At 40.1% G+C, this 17,059-nt stretch overlaps 1 protein-coding gene and 1 non-coding gene across 3 annotated transcripts in view; one reads left to right on the forward strand and one right to left on the reverse strand.

The window, feature by feature from the left end:
• Positions 1–17,059, forward strand: part of MLLT1 (MLLT1 super elongation complex subunit) — a 66,695-nt gene that overhangs the window by 21,062 nt on the left and 28,574 nt on the right. The window lies entirely within an intron of this gene.
• On the reverse strand, positions 1,920–2,031 carry LOC146405518 (U6 spliceosomal RNA). Its single transcript, XR_014839278.1, has one exon. It is a non-coding gene; the product is annotated as a U6 spliceosomal RNA (small nuclear RNA).

Consider the following 17,059-nt stretch of genomic DNA (forward strand, 5'->3'; position numbering starts at 1 on the left):
CATGCGTGGATGCAGGCACGATTGAGTTCCAGTGTTCAGTTCTTTGGGGCTAAAAGCCTAGGAGTGGGATTCCTGGGTCTTGTGGTAACTCTGTTGAAGTGAGGAACTGCCAAACTGTTCTCTATATTGGCTGCACCATCGTATAGCCCCACCAGCAATGTATGAATGTTCTTATTCTCCCCCATCCTCCTTGGTGCTTGTTATTTTCCTTTTTTTTTTTTTTCGTTGAGGGTGTGAAGTGGTTTCACATTGAAGTTTTGATTTGCATTTCCTCAGTGACCAATGATGTTGAACATCTTCTTACATGCTGTTGGCTATTTATATATCTTTATTGGAGAAATGGCTGAATGTATCTTTTGTCCATTTATTTGTTTTATTTTTGGATTGTAAGAAAGAGTTTTTTTTTTTTTTTTTTTTTTTTTTTTTAAATGTATTCTGGGTAATAAACTTTTACTAGATGTGTGACCTGCAAATATTTTCTCTCATTCTATGGGTTGTTTTAATCACGTTCTGATAATGTCCTTTGACATTTTACAGTGATTTTTTTTTTCTTTTTTCTTTTCTTTTTGGTCTTCTTAGGGCCGCACCCAAGGCATATGGAAGTTCCCAGGCTAGCGGTTGAATTGGAGCTACAGATGCTGGCCTACACCATAGCCACAGCAACACTGGATCTGAGCTGTGACTGCAACCTACACTACAGCCCACAGCAATGCCCTTAACCCACTGATCAAGGCCAGGAGTTGAATCCGAGTCCTCAGTGTCCTCATGGATTCTAGTCAGTCCGGATTCGTTACTGCTGAGCCACAATAGGAACTGCATTTTTATGACTTTTGTGAAGTTCAGTGTATCTGCTTTTTCCCTTCTCTTACAGTTTTGGTGCCAAATTTGACTCCATTGCCAAATCTGAGGTCATATAGATTTACCCCTATGTTTACCTGTACTAATTTTATGATTTTTTTCCTTATATTTAGATAGTTGATCCATTTTGGGTTAATTTTGTTGTTGTTGTTTTTTGTTTTGGCTGTGCCTACAGCATGCTAAAGTTCCCAGGCCAGCATCCTTAACTGCTAGGCCACCAGGGAACTTCTCGAGTTCATTTCTGTATGAGGAATAATTAGGTAGGGTCTTACTTCACTCTTTTGCATCTGATTGTTTGGTTGTCTCAGCACTATTTGTTGAAGAGACTGTTCTTTCCCCATTGAGTGGCTTTAGCACCTTTTTTGCAAATGAGTTGGAACAGATGTTTGGTTTATTTCTGGATTCTAGTTCTGTTCCATTGGTCTTTATGTCTTTTTTTTTTTTTTTTTTTTTTTTTTTTCGCTGCACCTGCGGCATGTGGAAAATCCTGGGCCAGGGATCGAATCTGAGCTGAAGCTTCCACCTATGCCACAATTGTGGCAATGCTGGATCCTTAACCCACTGAGCTGGGCTGGAGATCAAACCTGTGCCTCAGCGGCGGCCTGAACCACTGCAAAGACAATGGTGGGTCCTTAACATGCTGCTCCACAGCAGGAATTCCATATCAGTTTTTATACTAATACCATATTGACTTTTTTTGCTTTTTTTTTTTTTTTTTTTTGGCTTTTTAGGGCCACGCCTGTGGCATATGGAGGTTCCCAGGCTAGGGGTTGAATCAGAGCTGTAGCCACTGGCCTACACCACAGCCACAGCAACACCAGATCACAGCCATGCCTATGATCATGGCAATGCCGGATCCTTAACCCACTGAACAAGGCCAAGGATCGAACCTACAATGTCCTGGTGCCCAGTCGGATTCGTTTCCGCTGCACCACGACGGGAACTCCATGTTTTGATTACTGTAGTTTTGTAGGAAGTTTTGAAATCAGGATGTATGAGTCTTCTAACTTTGTGGGAGTTTTTGTTTTCTTTTATTTTTTTATTAAAATACAGTTGATTTTAAAAATATAGAATGCGTCACAAATTTGCATGTCATCTTTGTACTAGGGCCATGCCATGCTAATCTTCTCTGTATCATTCCAATTTTAGTATATGTGCTGCTAAATCGAGCACTTGTGTTTGTTTATATTTTAATACAGTTTTTTGGTTATTATTGGCCTCTTGGGATTACGTATGAATTTGACATTTAGCTTTTCCTTTTTTGCAGTAAAAGCCACTGGAATTTTGATAAGGATTGCACTGAATCTGTAAATACATTGACAACATTACCACCTTAACAATATTAAAGTCTTCCAATCCATGAACATGGAATGTCTTTCCATTGAATTAGGTCTTCTTTAATTTGTTTCAAAAATGTTTTGTAGTTTTCAGTGTTTAAGTCTTTTACTTTATTGGTTAATTTATTCCTAGATATATTATTCTGTTGTATGCTACTATAAATTCAATTTCCTTAACTTCCTTTTGGGATGTTCATTGCTGGTATTTAGAAACATAACTGATTTTTTATACTCTGCAGCTTTACTGAGTCTCCTTGTTTATCTCTAGAAATTTTTTGTGGCTTCTTTGGGATTTTCTGCATAAAAAATAACATCTGCAAATGGAGATAATTTTACTTTTTTCTGCTCAATTTGGATGTCGTTTTTCTCTCCTTTTTTCCTTGCCTCGTTGCTCTGGTTAGGACTTCAGTACAGTGCTGAATAGTAATGATAAGAGTGTTTTTTTTTTAAAAGGCTGAACCCACAGCATATGGAAGTTCCCAGCCTAGGGGTCGAATTGGAGCTGCAGCTGCTGGCCTATGCCACAGACACAGTAACACCAGATCCGAGTGGCGTCTACAAACTATCCCATACTCATGGATCCTTAACCCCACTGAGTGAGGCCAGGGATTGAACCTGCATCCTCATGCATACTAGTCGGGTTTGCTACCACTGAGCCACAATGGGAACTCCCAAAGTGGTCTTTCTTACCTTGTTCTTGATCTCAGAAGGAAAATGTTCCAATTTTTTTTCACCATCGAGTATGATGTTAGCGGTGGATTTCTCATAAATGCCTTTTATCAGGTTAAGGAAGTCCCCTTTTTTTTCCTGGTTTACTGAGTGTTTTTATGAAAGGGTGATACAATTTTCCAAACACTTTTCTGCCTCTCTTAAGATAATCATGTGAGTTTTTCCTCTTTATTTTATTAATGTGGTATATTGCACTGATTGAACCATCCTTGTGTTCCTGGGATAAATCCCACTTGGTTGTGTATAAAATGCTTTTGGATTCGGCTTACAAGGTTTGTGTGTGTGTGTGTGTGTGTGTGTGTGTGTGTGTGTGTGTGTGTGTGTGTGTTTTATATAAGGAATATTGGTCTGTAGTTTCCTTGTGGTATTTTTGTCTGGCTTTGGTGTCAGGGTAATACTGGCTTCATAGAATGTGTTAGGATGTATTCCTTCCTCTTTTATTTTTGGAAGAGTTCGAGTAGAATTGGCATTAATTCTTTGAATGTTTGGTAGAGTTTAGCAGTGAAACTCTGGTTCTGGACTTTTCCCTAATGCCTTATGGCATTGAGCAGATTTTTATATACTTAATTGACTTTCTATCTTCTTTGATGCGTTGTCTGTTCAAAGCCTCTAACCATTTTTTAAAAGTTGGGACATCTCTTATTATTGACTTTGAAATAGTTTTCTGTGTTTCTGGATATCAGTCCTTTATTAAACCTTCATTTTGCAGGTATTTTCCTCATCTGTGGCTTATCTTCTCAATCTCCTAATCTCTTAGTGCCCTGCAAAGAGCAGAAGTTCTTGATTTTGATCAAATTCAGTTTGATTTTGTCATTTGTGGTTTACGGTGTATCTATGTCTGTAACATATTTATCATTTTAGCTATTTTTAAATGTATAATTCAGTGGCATTAAGAATAGGCACAATGAAGAGTTCCTGCTGTGGTGCAGTGGGTTAAGAATCTGACTGCAAGAGTTCCTGTTGTGGCTCAGTGGTACGAACCTAACTAGTATTCATGAGGACCCAGGTTCAATCTCTGGCCCCACTCAGTGTGTTAAGGATCTGGCATTGTCGTGAACTGTGGTTTAGGTTGCAGCCTTGTCTCAGATCCTGTGTTACTGTGGCTGTGGCTTAGGCCAGCAGCTGTAGTCCCGATTAGACCCCTAGCCTGGGTATTTTCATATGCTGGCAAGTGTGGCCTTAAAAAAAAAAAAAAAGAAAAAAAGAATGACTGCAGTGGCTCAGGTTGCTGCTGAGGTGTGGGTTCAATCCCCAGCCTGGTGCAGTGGGTTAGAGAATTCAGTGTTGGGAGTTCCCATTGTGGCTCAGTGGTAATGAACTTGACTTGTATCCATGAGGACTCAAGTTTGATCCCTGCCCTTGCTCAGTGGATTGAGGATCTGGAATTGCCATGAACTTTGGTGCAGATTGCAGACGCAGTTTGGATCTGGCATTGCTGTGGCTGTGGTGTAGGCCAATACCTACAACTCCACTTCAGCCCCTAGCCTGGGAACTTCCATATGCGGTCCTAAAAAGACCAAAAAAAAAAAAAAAAGATTTAGTGTTGTCAGAGCTGTGGCTGGATTCAGTCCCTGGCCCAGGAACTTCCATATGCTACAATAGGCAAATTCACAGACATAGAAAGTAGAAAAAATAGTGGTTACCAGTGGTTACTGGGGGAATTATTGTTTAATGGGTACAAGTTTTGTCTGGGATGATGAGAAATCTCTAGAAATAGATAGTGATGATGGTTGCACAACATTGTGAATATACTTAATGCCATTGAATTGTACACTTGGAAATGGTCCAGATATTAAGTTTTATGTATATTTTATCACAATACAAAATTCACCAAAAAAGTAAAAGCCAAAACAAAAGGAATATGCACAATATTGTGCAGCTATTACTGCTGTTTCCAGAACCTTTTGATCATCCCAAATAAAACCGTATCAATTAAATAATAACCTGTCCTACCTCCAGTCCCCAGTAGCCTCTATTCTACTTTCCATCTCTATGAATTTGCCTATTATAGGTACCTCATGTAAGTGGACTCGTATAATATTTGTCCTTTGTTTTTGGCTTACTTCACTGAGTATAGCATTTTCAGGGTTCATCCACATTGTAGTGTCTGCCAGTGTTTCATTCCTTTTTAAGACTGAACAGTCTTCCATTGTGTGGATGTACCACATTTTGCTTATCCATTCATCTATTTTTGGATACTTGGTTGCTTCTACATTTTAGCTACTGAGAATAATGTTGCTGTAAACATGAGCATACAGATAACTCTTTGAGACCCTGCTTTCAATCTTTTGGGTATATGCCCAGAAGTAGAATTGCTGGATTATATAGTAAATCTGTTTTACTTTTTTTTTTTTTGCTTTTTTTTTTAGGGCTACACCCACGGCTATGAAAGTTCTCAGCCTAGGGGTCAAATTGGAGCTATAGCTGCCAGCCTACACTTCAGCCACAGTGATGCCAGATCCGTAACCCACGGAGTGAAGCCAGGGATCGAACCCGCATCCTCATGGATCCTAGTTAGGTTTGTTAACCGCTGAGCCACAAAGGGAACTACTCTGTTTTACTTTTTTGAGGAACCACCATGCTGTTTTCCACAGCAGCTGCACTATTTTGCATTTTCACAAACAGTAGGCAAGGGGCAAGGGTTCCAGTTTCTCCACATAATTGTCAGCACTTGTTGCTTTCTCTCTCTTTTTTTCTTTTTGGATAGTAGTCATAATAATGTGAGGTGGTATCTAATTGTGGTTTTGATTTGCTTTCTCTAATCATCTCTAAAGATGTTGAGCATTTTTTCATGTGCTTATTGGGCATTTGTCTATCTTCTTTGGAAACATATCTGTTTGAGTCCTTTGCCTATTTTTGAATTGGGTTGTTTGGTTTTTTGTTGTTTAGTTTTAGGAGTTTTCTATATACCTGGGGTATAAATCTCTTACCAGTTATTCGATTTGTGACTATTTTCTCTCATTCTGTGGGTTACCTTTCACTCTGTTGGTCATGTGCTTTGATGCATAAAAGTTTCTAATTTTCATCAAGTCTAATTTGCCTATTTTTCCTTTTCTTGTGAAGCATTTGCCCTATGTTTTCTTCTAAGAATTTTATAGTTTTGGCTCTTAACATTTAGATGTTTGGTCTGTTACGAGTTAATTTTTGGATATGGTGTTAGGTAAGGGTTGAGCTTCATTCTTTTGTATATAGATAGCCAGTTTTCCTAGCGCTATTTGTTGAGAAGACTGTCCTTTTCCTATTGAATGGTCTTGATGCCCTTACTGAAAATGGTTTGACCACATATAGGAGAGTTTGTTTGTGGGTTTTCTAGTCTGTTCTGTTGGTCTATATATTTGTTTTTATGCCCAGTACCACGCTGTTTCAATTATCATAATTTTGTAGTAAGTTTAAAAAATTTTTTGTAACTTTACTGAAGTTTATTTTCTACTTATTTGCTAATTTATAGAAGTTATCTCTCATGTAAGATTCTATCCACTTAGATCTGTATTAAAATGTATTTTACATAAGTAAGTCAGACAAAAAGTCAAACCTCACATGGCATCACTTATGTGCATTCTCAAAAAAGAACACAAATGAACTCATTTGCAGGACAAAAACAGATTCACAGACTTTGAAAACAAACTTATTGTTACCAAACAAGACAGGTGTGAGGGGATGGATGGACTGGGTGTCTGAGATTGGCACATGCACACCATGGCATATGGAATAAAAAAATTTTTTAACTGAAGTGTAGTTGGTGTACCATGTTATATAAGTTGCAAGTATACGACACAATGATTCACAATTTTTAAAGGTTATATTCTATTCATAATTATTATAAAATATTGGCTATATTCCCTGTGTTGTACAACATATCCTCATAGCTTATTTATTTTATACATAATAGTTTGTTCCTATTAACTCCCTACCCCTATCTTGCCCCTCCCCCTTGCCTCTTTCCACCAGCAACAGTTAGTGTTCCTCTGTGTCTTTGAGTCTCTTTCCTTTTTGTTATTTTCACTAATTTATTGCATTTTTTAGATTCCACATATAAATGCTATCATACAGTGTTTGTCTTTCTCTGTCTAACTTATTTCACTTAGTATGATACCCTCCAAGTCCGTCCATATAGGCCAGGGATCGAACCTGTGGATACAAGTCAGATTCCTTTCCACAGATTCCTTTTCCTTTCCCAAAATGGTGTTCTTTTTTATGGTTGGATAGTATTCCATTGTATGTGTATAGCACATCTTCTTTATCCATTCCTCTGTTGATTGACACTTAAATTGCTTCCATTATCCTCGGTAGTTGTAAATAAAGCTTCTATGAACATTGGGTTGCCTATATTTTTTTAAATTAGTGTTTTTGGTTTTTTTCGGATATATGCCCAGGAGTGGAATTGCTGGATCATAAGGTAGTTCTAGTTTTAGTTTTTGGAGAAACCTCACTACTGTTTTCCACAGTGGTCACACTTACCTGTATTTCCACCAACAGTGCACCAGGGTTCCCATTTCTCTCCATCATCACATTTGTTATTTGTGTCCTTGTTGATGATAGCCATTCTGATAGATGTGAGGTGCTATCTCATTGTGGTGTTTTTTTTTTTGCTTTTTTTTTTTTTTTTTTGCTTTTCTAGGGCCGCTTCCCGTGGCATGTGGAGGCTCCCAGGCTAGGGGACTAATCGGAGCTGTAGACCCTGGCCTATGCCAGAGCCACAGCAATGCAGAATCCGAGCCATGTCTGCGACCTACACCACAGCTCATGGCAACACTGGATCCTTAACCCACTGAGCAAGGCCAGGGATCGAACCCGCAACCTCATGGCTCCTAATCGGATTCATTAACCACTGCGCCGTGATGGGAACTCCTCATTGTGGTTTTAACTTGCTTTTCTTTAATGATTAACGTTGTTGAGCATCTTTTCATGTTGTTGGCCATCTGAATGTCCTGTTTGGAAAAATGTCCATTCAGGTTTTCTGCCTATTTTTTAATTGAGTTGTTTGTTTTTTTTGATGTTGAGTTGTATGAACTGTTTATATATTTTGGATATTAATCATATCATTTGCAAATACTTTTTCCCATTGATTAGATTGTCTTCATTTTGTCAGTTGTTTCCTCTGTTTTGCAAAAGCTTTTAAGTTTAATTAGGTCTTACTTGTTTATTTTTGTTTTTATTTCCTTTGCTTTAGGAGACAGAGCAAAAAAAATATATTGCTACAATTTATGTCAGTTTTCTGCCTGTTTTCCTCTAGGAGTTTTATGGGTTATGGTCTTACATTTAGGTCTTTAATCCATTTTGAGTTTATATTTGTATATGGTGTTAGAGAATGTTCTAATTTCATTCTTTTACATGTAACTGTACAGTTTGCCCAGCACCACTTTACTGGAGAGACTGTCTTTTCTACATTGTATATTCTTGCTTCCTTTGTTGTAGATTGGCTGTTAAGTGCATGGGTTTATTTCTGTAGTAAGTATTGCAGTCAGGAAGTGTGAGTTTTCCAAGTTTTTTTTTTTTTTTTTTTTTTTTTTTTTTTGGTCTTTTGTCTTTTTAGGGCCACACCTGTGGCGTATCGAAGTTCCCAGGCTAGGGGTCTAATCAGAGCTGTTGCTGCCGACCTACGCCAGAGCCACAGCAACTTGGGATCTGAGCCGCATCTGCGACCTACACCACAGCTCACAGCAACACCGGATCCTTAACCCACTGAGCGAGGCCAGGGATTGAACCCACAACCTCATGGTTCCTAGTTGGATTTGTTTCTGCTGTGCCACTATGGGAACTCCCCAAGTTTATTCTTATTTTTCAAGATTTGTTTTGAGGTCCCTTGGGATTCCGTATGAATTTTAGAGTATATTTTTCTATTTCTGCAAAGAAAATGTCATAGATTTTGATAGGGATTGCATTGAATCCCTAGATCACTTTAGGTAGTATTGACATTTTAACAATATGAAGTCTTGTAAATTCATGAACATAAGATATCTTTTCATTTCTGTCTTTAATTTCTTTCAGCATTGTTCTATAGTTTTCATTGTACAAAACTTTATTTCCTTGGTTAATCTCTGAGTATTTTATTCCTTTTGATGCTATTATAAGTGGAACTGTTTATTTCCTGTTCACATTGTTCACTGGTAGTTTCTGGAACTGCAGCTTATTTGTGTTTGTGTATTGATTTTGTATTTTGTGACTTTGCTAATTTATTAGTTCTAACAGTTTTATGTGTGTAATCTAGGATTTTCCACATATGAAGCTATATTGTCTGATTGGAGGAAATTTTACTTCTTTTCGTTTCCAATTTGCATGTTTCCTTTTTTCCTTCCTTTTTTTGCCTAATGCTCTAGCTTTGACTTCTAGGTGTATGAAAGTGGTGAAAGCAGGCATCCTTGCCTTGTTCCTAATCTTAAAGGAAAATCTTTCTGTCTTTCACCATTGAGTATGATATTTGCTTTGGGCTTTTCCTATATATGGCTTTTATTTTTAGTTTTTTGAGAGGTTTTTTTTTTTTTTTTTTTTTTTAATCATGAACAGCTGTTGAATTTTGTCAAATGGTTCTTCTGCATTATTGAGATGCAGTAAATACTGAGCAATGTTACTTATAATATTGCTCCACCTCAGATAGCTGTATACTTGGGAAAAAAGTATTGAAGGATAATAGACCAAGGGCTGTGTGAGGCATTTCACATAATAGCTGCTATAATCCTCATACAGTCCCACAGAAGGGTAGGTCTCATCTTGTAGGTGGGAAAATGAAAGATTAGAGAGGTTTCCTGTGCGGAGTTACACATTGATGACGTGGGAGAGCACAGCCATCTGCTCTGATCTTCGGATCTGAATTTGGTCTTTGCTTCCATTCTTTCTCCTAGCATGCTGTTCTTCCCTTTTTACTGAAATGTTTACCTGTCTGATGCCTGTTGCTACCACTAGAAGGCAAGTTCTTGAGGGCGGGGCCTGTTGGTGTTGTTCTGTCTGTATACTGGCCTCTGGCACAGAGATAGCACTTGAAAAACCTTTGCTGAGTGGGAACCTGATGGACGAACCAGATTGATTCTGGAGGGGCAGCTGTTGTTGGTTAAGAAACCAGGTGGCACAACCAGTGTATAAGTGTTTTAAGAAATTTCTTTTAAGAAATTGAGGTGAAATTCACATACCACAAAATTAACCACTTTTAAGTGAACAATTCAGCGGCATTCACAGTGTTGCGCAACAGCCACTTCTGTCTAGTTCTAGAATATTCTCTTCACACCAACAGGAAACCCCATATCCATTAAGCAGTTGTTCTCCATGGGACCTCCATTATACCTGGCTGAATAACTGTTTATAAGTTCACCCACATTGCAGCCTGTACCAGAATTTCATTCCTTTCAGGGCCGAATAATTGTCGATATACTACTGTTTGTCTGTGCATTCACCACTTGATGGACCCTTGGGCTGTTTCCACCTTTTGGCTGTTGAGACTCATCCGCTGCTATAACATACTACTGCTGTGAAAAGGTGTATACATGTACTTGTTTGACTACCAATTTTCAATTCATTTGGGTTTATACCTAGGAATGAAATTGCTGTGCCATGATAATTCTCTAACTTTTTGAGAGTTTTCCACAATGGCTGAACCATTTTACCTTCCTACCGGCAGTGTTTGAGGGTTCCAGTTTATCAACATCTTATTTCCTATTTTTATTTAATAGCTTTTAAAATTACAGCCATCCTGGTGGGTGTGGAGTGGTATCTTGTTGTGGTTTTGATTCACATTTCCCTAGCATCTTTTCATGTGTTTCTTGGCCATTTGTGTATCTTCTTTATGTCTGTCTGTGTCTTTACCTTTCATTTTTTTGGTATTTTCTAGGGCTGCACCCACAGCATATGGAGGTTCCCAGCCTAGGGGTCTGATCAGAGCTGTAGCCACCGGCCTTCGCCACAGCCACAGCAACACAAACTTACACCACAGCTCACGCTAATGCCAGATCCTTAACCCACTGAGCGAGGCCAGGGATCGAACCCACAACCTCGTGGTTCCTAGTTGCATTTGTTAACCACTGAGCCACGATGGGAACTCCATCTTTACCCTTTTTTTTGAGTTGGGTAATTTGTTTTTTTGTGGTTGAGTTGTAAGAGTTTTTAAATGAATTCTGTATTGGTGCCCATTTATAAATGTGGACAGAATTTGTTGGGCAGAATGAAAGTGTGATATGAAGTTTCCTGAGTTGGGAGCTTGAGCTCCTCCAGGGGGGGATCCAGGTAGTTGCTCTCTGTTCACAAGTTGACCCAGAAACCTCTGTGAGCTGTACCTGAGCTGTTCCTTTGGCGGGTGATCTGGGGTATTGATTGTGGCCTGGGAGAGCAAGCGTAGACAAGGCAGTGTGTCCAGGAGCAGTAAAGTAGCCTAGGACCCTTAAATGGCCAGTCTTGCTGAAATGCTCCCTTGATATCTGCTGCTTGTCCCAGAAGTGACTAGAGCTATTTGAAGCCCTTCTTGATGTGACAAGTGAGTTAAATCCTGTGCCCCATCTGCCCAGAAGAAATGTATAAGCCATGTATGCAATTTAAAAACTTTTAGTAGCCACATTAAAAAAGGTTAAACAGATGAAATTAATTTTAATAATGTAGCATTTATCCCAGTAGAGCCAAGATATTATCATTTCAACATATGTGATCCGTATTTTAAAATGAGCAAGCTATTTTACATTCCTTTAGTACTAAGTCTTTGAAATTTGGTGTTACACTTACTGCACTTCTCAGTTTGGACACTACATTTTATTGGAAAGACTTGATAAGCATTTAGGTTCCATAAAATTCATGGTCAAAGAGACAGATTTGCAAACCCAAGTTGCTTCAAGTATACATAAAGATCTTTGAGTAACCCAAAGAATTACTCAATACTAATTGAGTATTGAGTAATATTAATGGATGGACTAATATTTTTTTGGGGGGGGGCGCTCACACCTGCAGCATATGGAAGTTTCCAGGCTAGGGGTTGAATCGGAGCTACAGCTGCTGGCCTACACCACAGCCACAGCAACACCAGATCCGAGCTGTGTTTGCGACCTACACCACATCTCACCACACCGATCCTAAGCTTATCCCACTGGGTGAGGCCAGGGATTGAACCTGCATCCTCATGAATACTAGTCAGATTCATTTCTGTTGAGCCATGACAGGAACTCTGCTAGTTGAGCCATGATAGGAACTCCTTACTTTTAGTTTTGTTTTGTATTTTTGCTTTTTAGGGCCACACCCGTGGTGTATGGAGGCTCCCAGGCTAGGAGTCTAATTGGAGCTGCAGCTGCCAGCCTACACCACAGCCACATGTAGCAACTCGGGATCCAAGCCCCATCTGCAACCTACACCACGGCTCACACCAATGCCAGATCCTTAATCCACTGAGCAAGGCCAGTGATCAAACTTGCGTCCTCATGGATACTAGTCAGATTCATTAACCACCGAGCCACAGCAGGAACTCCTCCTTTTAGTTTTGAAATAACTTTAGAAACACAGAAGAGTTCAGAGGTCAAACAGAGTTCTGTAACCCACACCCGGCTTCTCCTAATGTTAACATCTTGCAAGACCACCATACGTGATGAAAACAAAGAAATTAACATTGGTACAGTACTTCCTATTAACAGACTTTATGTGGATTTCCCTATTTCTCTTCTGGAATCTATCCAAGACCCTACTTTGCATTTAGCTGTCCTGTCTCTTTTGCCTTCTTCCGCCTGTGACAATCTCTTGGTTTTCCTTATCTTTCATAGCCTTAATGTTTTGAAATACATTAGCTAGGCATTTTGAAGAATGTTCCCCAAACTTAGGTTTGTTTTCTCATGATTAGAGTGGGGTTGTAGATTTTGTAAGAAGACTACAGAGGTGAGGAGGCCCCCCATCATCATACCATAGTAGGGAGGACCTGATTTTTTTTTTCTGCCACACTCCCAGCATGCAGAAATTCCCAGGCCCTTGCCACAGTAGTGACCAGAGCCACAGCAGTGACAATGCCAGATCCTTAACCCACTGAGCCACCAGGGAATTCCAGGAGGACCTGATATTAACTTGATTTATTTCTAGGGTTGTTACCTTGATCTAGTTAAAAGGTATCTGCCAAGTTTCTTCACTGTGAAGTTACTCTCCCTCCCTTAAGCGAGTCTCTTACATCTAGCCCTCTCTCAAGGTGGGGAAAAAATGAATCTGTACATTCAGGTGGGCATAGTTAAAACCGCCACAGTAACTATTTTCTATCTGGGAGAGAGACTTTGAGATTATGATAATCACTTGTTTCTTCTTCAAGTTTCATCCACCAGTTTTAGTATCCATCAGTGGTGTTCTGTGGTGATTTCCACTTCCCTCTTTTCTTCTGTTTATTAGTTGAAGTTGTTCTCTAAGGTAGTTGACCTTTCTCCTTTTATTTATATTAGGATAAATTTGTGGAATTTTTTTTCCCCTTTGTGTTACAATCCAGGCCAATTGTCCTTTGTTTTGTGGCTCAGGTATTTCTCACTCTGGCAGGTGGGGACTCCCTCAGTTTGGCCCCTGTGCCTTTTTTTATCATGTTTCCATGTTTTGGGGGGTACTTTCTCTTTACTGGCACCACAGGGTGCACGAGGCTCATCTTGGTTTTCCCTGCCCTATCTCTCTAATCAGCCCTTTATCCAAGGAGCCCTGGACCTTTTCATTGGAGAAGGGTGTTTAAAAACCAAGATCTGGGAGTTCCCATTGTGGCTCAGTGGTTAATGAATCCGACTAGGAACCATGAGGTTGCAGGTTCAATCCCTGGCCTCGCTCAGTGGGTTAAGGATCCGGTGTTGCTGTGAGCTGTGGTGTAGGTCACAGATGCGGCTCAGATCCACTGTTGCTGTGGCTGTGGTGTAGGCCGGCAGCTACAGCTCCGATTATGCCCCTAGCCTGGGAACCTCCATATGCCTCGGGAGCGGCCCTAGAAAAGGCAAAAAGACAAAAAAAAAATTAAAAAAAAAAAAACAAACCAAGATCTGGTAGCAAAGCATGTTCATTGTTCCTGGGGTATCGCTGCTTTACTCCCTTAATGTGACAGATCAGGGAGGTTTGTGCATGTATACTAACACCCCACCTATGTTTATTCCTGTATCTGTCTGTATATACATTGAATAAACGTCAATTCATGCCAGCACCCCCACCTCCAGTCCAGCACCACTGGGTTCTTTCTAGCATCCCCACCCCTACCCACTGCCCCCCCCTTTTTTTCTTTTTTGGCTTCACCTGGGGCACATGGAATTTCCCAGGCCAGGATCGAATCTGAGCTGGAGCTTTGACCTGCACCACAGCTGCAGGAATGCTGGGTCCTTAATCCACTGCTCTGGGCTAGAATCAAATCAGCACCTCCACAGAGAGAAGCCTAACCATTAACCCACTATGCCAGTGTGGGAACTCCCCCACCTTGCTTATTTAACTTCTTTCCCTAAAGGGAAAAACCTGGTTTGCCTTACCTACAATATATTTGCTTATTTATTTAACCTTAGTTTATCTGGAAAGTAGTTTCAGAATCTCTAACCAGTATTCCTGAGAAGTAAATTTAGTGTCTTAGTGCAGCTCTGTTTTACTTTGGCCTTCCAGTATCCAGTTAAAACACTGCTTTTCAAAGTCATTTGTGACCGCTCTTTTCCTCCATCTCTGTTGGTGTGGTTGTCATACATTTGTGTACAGTTAGATTCATCAGTCCTGGGTCCCTTCCCCCGCCCATCTGGTTATCATTATTATCATCATTTTAGTTTGTTGTCAGTGAAGTTCATTCTGCGTTTTCATGCATAAAGTCATGCATCGACCACAGTGTCACCATACAGAACAGTTCCAACCTCCCCACACCCCCTCAAAGCCGTCCCTTTGAAGTCAGCTCCTCCCCCAACCTCAGAGCCTCAAAACCACTCATCTGTTTTCCATCCTTATAGTTTTGCCTTTTCCAAAATGTCATATAAATAGCCTCATACACTATGTAGCCCTTTGTGTCTGGTTTCTTTCACTTAGCAAGATGAGCTTAAGATTCATCCATGCCGTTGCATGAGTGAACAGTTCATTCCCTTTTATTGTGTGGATAATACGGCATTTGTTTGTCCATTTGCCGGTTGAAGGACATCTGAGTGGTTTCCAGTTTTGGTGATTATGAATACAGTTGCCCTAAACGTTTGCACACAGGTATTTGTGTGACTGTAAGTTCATTTGCCTTGGGTAAATACTCAGGAGTGGGGTTTCTGGGTGATCTGGTACCGGTGTGTTTAACTTGTAAGAAATGGTCCCCCACCATCTACAGTGGCTGCCACTTGGCACCCTCACCAGTGGTGGAGGAGGGGTCTTGCCAGCCTGGATAAGGTCAGCTGTCCTTTTTTTGCCTTTCTTGGTGGGCATGTAGTGGTATCGCTCTTCTTTAAAAAACTGGTATACTGAGACATAATTTATGTACTGTATAATTCATCCTTTTAACCTATACATTTCACTGTTTTTTGTTTGTTTGTTTTTTGTATATTCAGAGCTTTGCAGCCATCACCACTTATTCCAAAACATTTTCGTCATCCCAAAAGAAGCCCCGTCCTCATTAGCAGTCACTCCCCTTAACCCCCTCCCCCAGTGCCTGGCAACAAAGAATCTACTCTCTGTCTCTGTGGATTGGCCTGTTCTGGACAATTCACATAAATGGAATCACACATTCTGTAGCCTTTTGTGTCTGGCTTCTTTTATTTAGGGCAGTGTTTTCAAGTTTCATCCACATTGTAGCATATGTCAGTGCTCCCATTCCTTTTTGTGGCTGAATATACTCCATTCAAAATGCATTTTTTGTATCCATCCATCAGTTGGTGGGCATTTGGGTTGTTTCCATCTATTAGCTATTTTGCCTACAGGGTTTTTTTGTGTGTGTGCATATATGTTTTCATTTCTCTTGGGTATGTACCTAAGAATGGAAATCCTGTGTTTAACTTTTTGAGTAGCTGACTCTGTTGACCGCAGCTACTGTACCATTTTACATTCCCACCAGCAACATCTGAGGTTTCTAATTTCTCCACGTCCTGAGGGTCACACTTCCTGTCTCTTTGATTATAGCCATCCTGGTAGATGTGAAGTAGTATCTCATTAGGTTTTTTGTTTGTTTGTTTGTTTGTTTGTTTGTTTGTTTGTTTTTTGGTTGTGCCCATGGCATGTGGAAATTCTTGGGCCAGGGACTGAACCCATGCCACAGTTGCAGCCTGTGCCACAGCTGCAGCAACACTGGATCCTTAACCTGCTGTGCCACGTGGGAACGTCCTCATTAGCTTTTGATTGGCATTTCCCTGATGGCTGATGACACTGAGCATCTTTTCATGTGTTTGTTTGCAACTCATATTTTCTTGGGAGAAGTAGCTGTTCAGAATTTTTGCCTTTAAAAAAAAAATTGAGTTAGTTGCTTTCATTGTTGATTTTGATTAGTTCTTTAAATTCTCTAGATGAAAGTTCTTTATCTGGTATATTATTTGTACATATATTCTCCAAGTCTGTGACTTGTCTTTTCATTCTCTTAATGGTATCTTTTGCCCAGCAAAAGTTATACATTTTGAGAGCCTAATTTATCATTTTTTTTTTTCTTCTATGGATTGTAGTTTGGGTCTGGCAAAGGGAATCTTAGAACCTATGAGTTTGTTTTTGCAGCCCCCCCCCCCCACTGGCAGCATGCTCTGAAAGAGCTGTTTAAAAACACAAGGAAATTTCCTGTGGGAAGGTGGTGTCTATAAGGGATGCCACTGTCATTTATTCTTTGCAATTGAGGGTTTTTAGAAAAATGTATTTACAATGAGAAGAAGGAATCACTTTTCTTTTTTGTTGTTGTTATTTGGTTTGGTTTTTTTTTTTTCCACTGCAGCTTCATTGATTTTTTTTTTTATGCAGCAGATATTTACCGAGTCCAGGACACAGTGAGGACCCAAGTGGATCCAGTCCTGTGTGTTGTGGAGCCCCCAGACCATCTGGGTGAGAGGCACTAAATAAACAAACAGCGGTACAGCTTTAGCACCAGTCAGGGCTTTGAAGCAGGGACATGGGCGCTGTCCTACGTCACAGGGACCGTCAGGCCTGTGTGTGGCAGTTGGATGTGCTGTTAGAGATTCCATGGAGGGTCGAGCACTCGGACTCCTCTGGGCCCATCTGCCTCTTTGGGCGTGAGATCTTCCGGCTCA

This window comes from Sus scrofa, chromosome 2, assembly GCF_054392235.1.
Source record: "Sus scrofa isolate SSC_HxYL_T2T_F1_AM1 chromosome 2, Sscrofa_HxYL_maternal_Yorkshire_Landrace_v2.0, whole genome shotgun sequence".
NCBI classification, from domain to species: Eukaryota; Metazoa; Chordata; class Mammalia; order Artiodactyla; family Suidae; genus Sus; species Sus scrofa.